The following is a 7,473-nucleotide window of genomic DNA, read 5'->3' as shown; positions in this document are numbered from 1 at the left end:
TAAAAAAATTGTTTTGCATCTGACCAAAGCTAGATGTAGCAGAAATAGTCGTTCTGTTGGATGTTGCTTCAGTTAAAACACGTCAGTTCAAGGCATTAAATATTTTAACATTTTTTCTCCTTTCTGCTGCCTTTCATTTTATTTTATTATTAGTTTTTTTAATTAAATGAATAAAAAGATAAAGCAAATAAGTTTAATCCTTTCACAATAAAAGCAAAACTTTGAATGACACTCGACAACTTGCACCTCCTACCCCCAGGTTCGGTTTGCATTCTTCTGATTTGACCTGATATTCTGCGGTTATTYCATAACCCTTAGTTGTAATGATATAATTTGATGTTTGTCCTCGGTTGCGGATAGAAAACTTGCACAACAAGATTAATTTTATCCCACATAACCAGCTGTTGATTCTGTTTGTCTTTTTTGTGAACGGCAAAGCTCCGGACTATAACCTTTTCATAGTTTTAATGGTGCATTACACCTTTTTTTTTCTTCCTCGTGTATTGTGCCGCATCTCCTGACTGGTGTATTTTAGAAACTCTAGGAACCACAAGTAAACCTGCAGTCTAGGATTTTAAAATGCTATTCTAAACTTGACAGAGGGTCAACATTAAGAACCTAAAACAGCAGCATTTTGGATCAGTTAAAAAKGTTGGGACATGGTTTTAGACACCCAGATAACAAATAATCACAAAAGTCCAGCCTAGAATCACTGTCTTCTAATTGCAAAAAACTAGAGTCATCATCCACAAATTAAAAAATAATAATAATTTCTCCCTCGTTGAGATTATAGTAAACTCTTGAAATTGGTCAGAAAAAAAAAAAGACTCTGAGGATGTTGTAAGATGGGGTTTGGGTTTTGATCGGGGACTGTTTTGGTGCTTCCACTGGGCAGTTTGAGTTTTCCCTACAAGGACTCAGCTTGTGGGGCAAAAAGTGTTTGAGGGAAAGTTCTATTTATATTCACTGATAAAATCCCAAACACAGTTTGTGGTTTCATTCTTACTTTGACATTTTTTATTTTATTTTATTTATTTATTTTTAATTTGATTTTTTTAAGTAACTCCACAAACTTCTTACAAAATAACACTTGCTTTAGAATAACCCATTTAACCAAAAGGGTCTGTACAGTTTTTAAATTGACATTTTCTACCTCCTCAGGATTCTCATGAAATTTATTTTAGCTACATTTTTTTTATCACGGTGTCATAAACGGTTTCTATCAAACTCTGACAACTTAAAAAAATGATTATTTTGTCTGATTTTAAATCTGTCATGAGTTCTGCCCGTGTTATTTCACAGAAACTGGATGAGTGTATGGTGCTTTCACAAGAAAAACCTTGAGTTGCAGCTTTTTGAGCCATGCTGTTAATACTGGAACTGGAAGCACAGTTTCCTTCTGTTGATAAAAAAAAATCCAGTGAAATGATTTAAAGTTTCAGAGACATCCCGTGGGGTTGCTTCCTTTTTTTTCTTTGCAGGTTTGTTTTCATGTCTTGGCAAGYACTACAAAATGATCCAACTGATGAAACAGCCCTGCAAGGCAAAAAGGGGTCTAAAATTCAAGAAACCTGCAGGCTTTCAGACTTTGTTTGAACCTACAGTCATCAAAATGTCAAAGCGAGGATCAAATGGAAATCTTAAAACTTTCATACTACAAATCAAACAATTAGGAAATGTAAAATATCTGAAGAAAAACACAAAATGATCACTAACAAAAGTGAATGAAAGAAGACAAAATGAGTATTATAGAAAAGTAAAACTGTTGGTGAAGAAAGAACAAAAACTGAGACAAATAACCACAGATGAGGAGAAAAATGAAATAAAACATCAAACATGAGAACCATAAATAATTCAATCCTTTAAATTTAATAATAAAAATACAATACARTTAGAAAAACCAACACAGAGTAAAGCAACAAAAAATCACAAGTAATGAATCGATGTAAACAGCAGCAAAATGACAAAGTGCTCAAAAAAGCAATAAACATTGACAACCCAACACAGAAATCAGCTTTACACATCGAATATCAGTGGTTTTACAGTTCCACACATGAACTTCAGTCTTTACATTCATCAAATATTAGACGGTTCAGCAATCTGACACAAACTCCCATCATGACCTCTATGAGTCAAACGACTTAAACACGCAACAATATTTGTCTCAAAGACAGATGTGCACCAGATTCAAGAAACAAATGACAGATAAAACTTTCCTCCATAAGGTGGCCTGGCTGAGACGTTGATCGGGGGGACACTGCGGTTAGACCCTACCCTAATGTCGGAGAGAAACGTCTTCAACCCAACAACTAAGTGGAAGAAAATGGACAGAATGTAGTTTTAAAAGCCTGCTTCAATAAGTTGGACCAGATTATGAATTTAATGATTCATTTCTAGTACCAGGACTCCACGTAAAGTTTTAAATGAATTTGTCTCATTTTGTATGCATGAGGTGGCACCAGGGTGAAGGGAATCCAGTTTGGCAAAAATGCTTGCAAGTTCAATATTTTAATAAGAATTTGGTTTTTTTTTTCAAGGGGAATTCACCCACCCACCCCCACCACAGGAGAAAAAGACTGACTTTATTCTTAAGTGTCTCTTTTCAGACTAACCCCGATTCCAAACCCTGGAAAATCAAACCGAGGCTCTAAATGAAGTAAGATCCTGTTTTGAATAAGTGAAACTTTGGGGAAGTTTAGTTCCCTGCTGCATATGCTGGCGTAATTAACAGGCTGAACAAAGAGGAATGTCTGTTTCTGACTAATGTGGTTAACCTCTCAAAGTTCGGGTGGAAGTCGAGGTACTCCCACTGTTCTGATGCAAAAATGCTGAAATTCCAAAATGAAGGCAAAGCAGACTTGAACGTTTAAGTTTCGTCACAGGTTTTATTTATTTTTATTTTTTGCTTTGTTTTTATAGAGGTAGAATGAAAAAAAATCTTCTCTTTTAGGACTTGGTGTAAAAGGACAAATTGGCCCTCTTGTAGGCACAAGAACTTGTGGCGGCCAGCTTCAGGTCGACTCCGAATATCCAACCAAATGTTTCGTGCTCTCTCTCTAAAAGCAGTCTGAGAAATAAATATACTGTTACATTTTATACATGATGAAGAAACAGAAATTCTTTCTGTGAGGATTAAAACTTCTTAACTTCCACCTGCTCCAGGTATTTCGTGCATCAGAGTCTGGATATGAAGAAGGCCATGTGACATGATGTACTGCAGACTGCAGTTCAATCTTTTTACCACAAGGTGGCAGTCAAACTGGTGTTTTGATTAGAGACAATTTGTTCTCAGAGAGGGAACATCCTGATTCAAAAAGGATGGAGAGGTTTGCTTTAACTCTTCCTCACTGCAGTTATAATTGACTCTCACAATATCCAAATACCTCGAGGGTCTTGGTTTTTGGTAAAATGTTAATATAAAGCGAAGGATGGTGAATGTATGAAGTATTTTTTTTCCACATATACAGCGGGTAAAATAAGTATTGAACACGTCAACATTTTTCTCAGTAAATATATTACTAGAGGTGCTAATGACATGAAATTTTCACCAGATGTTGGTAACAACCCAAGTGATCCAAACATACAAAGAAATCAAAGAATGGCACAGGGAAAAAGTATTGAACACGCTTACTGAAATTTATCTAATATTTTGTRCAAAAGCCTTTGTTGTCAATGACAGCTTCAAGACGCCTCCTGTATGGAGAAACTAGTGGCATGCATTGCTCAGGTGTGATTTTGGCCCATTCTTCCACAAACAGTCTTCAAATCTTGAAGGTTTCGTGGACCTCTTCTATGAACTCTGATCTTTAGTTCTTTCCATAGATTTTCTGTTGGATTCAGGTCAGGTGATTGGCTGGGCCATTCCAGCAGCTTTAGTTTCTTTCTCTGAAACCAACTGAGAGTTTCCTTGACTTTGTGTTTGGGCTCATTGTCTTGCTGAAATGTCCAGCCACGTTTCATCTTCATCATCCTGGTAGATGGAAGCAGATTTTTATCAAGAATGTCTCTGTACATTTTTCCATTCATCCTTCCTTCAATTATTTGAAGTTTGCCAGTACCATATGCTGAAAAACAGCCCCACACCATGATGTTCCCACCTCCAAACTTCACTGTTGGTATGGTGTTTTTGGGCTGATGTGCAGTGCCATTTGACCTCCAAACATGATGTGTATTCTGGCATCCAAACAGTTCAATGTTGGTCTCATCTGACCAGACTATGTTCTCCCAGTATTTCACAGGCTTGTCTAAATGTTGTGCAGCAAACTTTAAAGGAGCTTCAGCATGCTGTTTCTTCAGCAGTGGAGTCTTGCGTGGTGAGCGTGCATACAGGCCATGGTGGTTCAGTGCATTACTTATTGTTTTCTTTGAAACAATCGTACCTGCTAATTCCAGGTCTTTCTGAAGCTCTCCACAAGTGGTCCTTGGCTCTTGGACAACTCTTCTGATAATTCTTTTCACTCCTCTGTCAGAAATCTTGCGAGGAGCACCTGGTCGTGGTCGGTTTATGGTGAAATAATGTTCTTTCCACTTCTGAATTATGGCCCCAACAGTGCTCACTGGAACMTTCAGAAGTTTAGAAATTCTTCTGTAACCGATGCCATCATTATGCTTTGCAACAATAAGGTTGTGAAGGTCTTGAGAGAGCTCTTTACTTTTACCCATCATCAGATGGTTCTTGTGTGATACCTGACCATCATTTGGGACTGAACCAGCTGATATTAACTTGCACTGACAAGGGGCAGGGTTGTTTTCTAATTACTGAGAGAGTTCAGCTGGTGTCTTGGCTTTCCATGTCTTTTTATACCTCCCTTTCTTCATGTGTTCAATACTTTTTCCCTGTGCCATTCCACATTATTACAAATAACTTCATTTCTGGACATTTATGGTTTGATTTCTTTGTATGTATGGATCACTTGGGTTGTTACCGACATCTGGTGAAAATTTCACATCATTAGCACCTCTAGTAATATATTTACTGAGAAAAATGATGACGTGTTCAATACTTATTTTACCCGCTGTATGTCAGCATCATCCTGTTTGTTTCAACAACTTAGGTATATTGGGGGAGGGGGGTTAAATGGCTAGACAAGCTAAAGATAGTTCAAAAAACCTACGTGGTGTAAAAAAAATATGACAAGACCAGAAATGGAAGGCCTTAAGAAAGGTGGGAGTCAGTGTGAGAAGACAAACTTTTTGTTGTAATCACTGACTGAGCTGATGTGGACTGACGGGTCAGGGAACATGGTTAAACATAGCCCCGTCAGGTGAGTTTTTCAGGAAATACAGCACATTTACATTTAAAAACAACAGCCGTTTTGGCTGATTCGTGTTTTAGTTCACGTCCTTCTGTCTGTTAGCCAAATATCCCCTCACCCACTTTACAAATTCTAATGAAACGTGTTCAAGATGGCTGCCACAGTCAACAATCCTTTAAAAAAAGGTTTATAACTCAGTTTTGCAGATATTGAGTTAAAATGAGTTGTTCTAACAGCTGAGACTGAGCCCCGATGAGCACTAACAGATGGCACAAGATCTTTGTTTAAAATGTTATCTTCAACTATTTGAAATCAACTCTGTCTGTTAGCAAAATATCTCATCAACCATCCCACGGATTTTATTGAAACTTTTGGGAATTAATTATCGCAAATATAGCTACGACTGAATCAGTTTTTGGAGCCATGCCAATTCAAGATGGCTGCCGCAGGCAACTACATATAGAAAACACAAAAACAGTTATAATTCCATTAATTTTACAGATATTGAGCTGGAATTTGTCGTGGTAGTAGCTGAGAGGTATTCACAACACATTTTGAGTGTGGCATCCTGCAGTATTGCATCGAGTTTGTTCTTTGTTATATTTTAACCAAAGTGACTTCAGTTGTTTTACTCAAATGTATTTAACTGTGGAAGGCAATATGCATTCCTTTAAAGAATGATGGGACTTATAAATGTTTTATCGTGTAATGACATAAAATATCTGTTTTTCTTTTCTCCTCCTGTCTTCTCTTCTGTCTGTCACTGCTCTCGCGCCTTTTCCATCCCACGTYTCATTTCCTCTCTCTCCGGTCGTCTTCATCCTCCCCTGCTGTTTGTTCCTTTTTTTTTTCCTCTTCAGGTCACTGTGTTCCTTGCCTTTCTTTTGACACCCCCTTCTTCTTCGTGTCCGTCTCTCCTCCATAAGTGAGGAGAGGAATTGTATCTCTGCTCAGTTCACCACGGGCTCTCTTCAATATTTAATCAAGAGTGCATTTGTTTGAAGAGAGCTCTGAATATGTGCGAGACTGAGATAAAAAGACACGTCTGACCAATGCGTGTTTGACTTCTGTATTTGTATGCAGAGGAGGTAGAGGAACAGATAGCAATGAGGGAATATTTGTGCATGTGGTGACAACTGATGAAAAGCCGTCCCCATATGGTAAATCGTATATCTCTTCTCTGCCTTTCTTTATTCCAGCCTTCCCTTATGATCCATTCTTCTCCCACTCTGCCTCATCACATAACCATCATGTTCTATATATGCTGCTGTGTGCTATTTGCATGTTTTTTTTCCTCAAAGGCTCTGCTCCTATCATGTTTATTTGATTGTGCTGTGTGTGCACATGTGACTGTGCGCGCCGCTATTGTGGGCCGGTTTCAATGTGGTCCCCAAGGAGCACCAAGCAGCATATTTCATCATCATCCAGACACAAAAAGACCAAAGTTCCCTGCTCGTCTTTTGCTTCTTCAGCAATTTTACTGCATTAGAGGCAGTATTTTCCTCACTTCCCCTGATTTTTTTTTCTCTCACTTTCAGGTCCCTCACTTGGACTCCTAGGTGTAGTTGGTTTGAAATAGGATTATATTATAGGATTTATAGGATGATATTTAGTTGAAATCTTTAGAAATAAGGTATTGTTGACTGGTTCTGAGCAGTTAATATTTTACCTGTTGTAGATGGTCTTTTTGAACAACCTCAGTTTGGACCAATTAAGCCAGAGAGGCCCAAAGTGGGGACCGTGGGCCGGCCCACCAACAGTTGCCAAAGTTACAAGGTTGTGACCTGTTACCCTATTTAGAAACAGTGTTTCCATTGGTCAAATGACCGTATAACTCCCTGTTAATCTGCGCTCCCTTGTTAACATTGTCTCTTTTAAGAAACACCTAAAAACTCACTTTTTTACTCAAGCTTTTACCTAACCATTCACCACTAATAGCAGCCTTCCCCCTTTAGTATTATTGAACATACGACATAATTTTGTCTTCCCCCTTCTCTCTGTTTTTGTATTAGTGTATATATGGCATAACCCCCCCCCTATTTTATTCAACAATTTTTCTTATGATTTGTACAGTCTTGCATACATAACACTCGTCTTTTGTCATGCTCTGCCTCGACCGTGTGTCTGAGTTACAATTTAGAATTAATTCTTTTTGTTTTGATGTTTCATTATGTTGTTTATGTTTTTTTGTATATTTAGCATAAATTTCACCACCCGT

The sequence above is a fragment of the Austrofundulus limnaeus genome, unplaced genomic scaffold (assembly GCF_001266775.1).
Source record: "Austrofundulus limnaeus strain Quisiro unplaced genomic scaffold, Austrofundulus_limnaeus-1.0 Scaffold32, whole genome shotgun sequence".
Taxonomy (NCBI): Eukaryota; Metazoa; Chordata; class Actinopteri; order Cyprinodontiformes; family Rivulidae; genus Austrofundulus; species Austrofundulus limnaeus.
Note: the sequence above shows the minus strand (reverse complement) of the source record.